Here is a 1,077-nt window from a genome sequence, read left to right on the forward strand (position 1 = left end):
TTTGTGTGTGTGTGTGTGTGTGTGTGTGTGTGTGTATCACAGAGAACATCCCAAACCATCTTATTCAACTGTACCCCCACTTCCCAGATGACACCCTCCCATAGCCTCCCTCCCCCCAACAAGAGCCCTTATACTCTGATATCCCTGCTACTATCTGTTGTGTTGTCAGCACTCCAGCCATTCCCCACTACTTGCCCTTCTGGTGAATCTAGTCAGCCTATCTAGAGGTTTTTGTTTTAGGTGGGTCAGCCGTTCCTCATCTAGCAGTAATCAGTTGTCAATATTCCTTTAGATAAGATTGGGGTCTGCTGTTCATTTTCCAAGTTCTATGCTGGGTTATTATCTGGGAGTCCCTTTGGCCACCCTGGCCAACAACTCAAAAGAAGGTATCACCTATCTGGCATTGTTGTTTGTTATGTTGCCTTTATCTATGCATATGGACTCTTAAGAAATTATATTGGCTCCTTTAATCTTTGGTTATAATTTCCTTTTGGATGTTTAAGACCATACAGTTGGCCCAGATAAACCAATTTATTTTTACTCTTAAGGTCCTTTGAGGATCTGTTCCTCAGGGGTACATGGGCTTGGGAGGAGTCTCTGTCTCCTTTCTTTTACCAGTTCAGCCTATGTGAAGATAAGTCAAAGGTCCTGCTTGACCATGGTTGGCTTTGCTTGGAAGCATGGAGGAAATGATTCCTCTGTGTTGACCCTCCTATTTATAGACTGGACACTGGTTTAATTCCATCTGGTGGGGTCTCCTTGGCTGCCTTGATCAAGAGAACAGGTGACCCACCACCATTATAGGACATTTTGAGAGATGCTCATAGTCCCCTGGAACTAGTCGACCTAGGAGGGCAAGGAGCAAAAACTGTCCTTTATGTCCCTCTGACCAAATTGTTATAGGCCTCAAAGTCTGTTAAATACCCAAGAAGGTTAGTTCCACCAGTCTGATATTTTTAATTACTGTGTGTCGTGTAAATAAATATTGGGTAAAGACCAATTGTTCTCAGATAAACCTTACCTAGACATATATTTCTTGATCTACTATGTATAATTTGTCAGTAGGTTGTAGGAGTA

The sequence above is a fragment of the Nannospalax galili genome, unplaced genomic scaffold, assembly GCF_000622305.1.
Source record: "Nannospalax galili isolate Female #2095 unplaced genomic scaffold, S.galili_v1.0 scaffold283, whole genome shotgun sequence".
NCBI classification, from domain to species: domain Eukaryota; kingdom Metazoa; phylum Chordata; class Mammalia; order Rodentia; family Spalacidae; genus Nannospalax; species Nannospalax galili.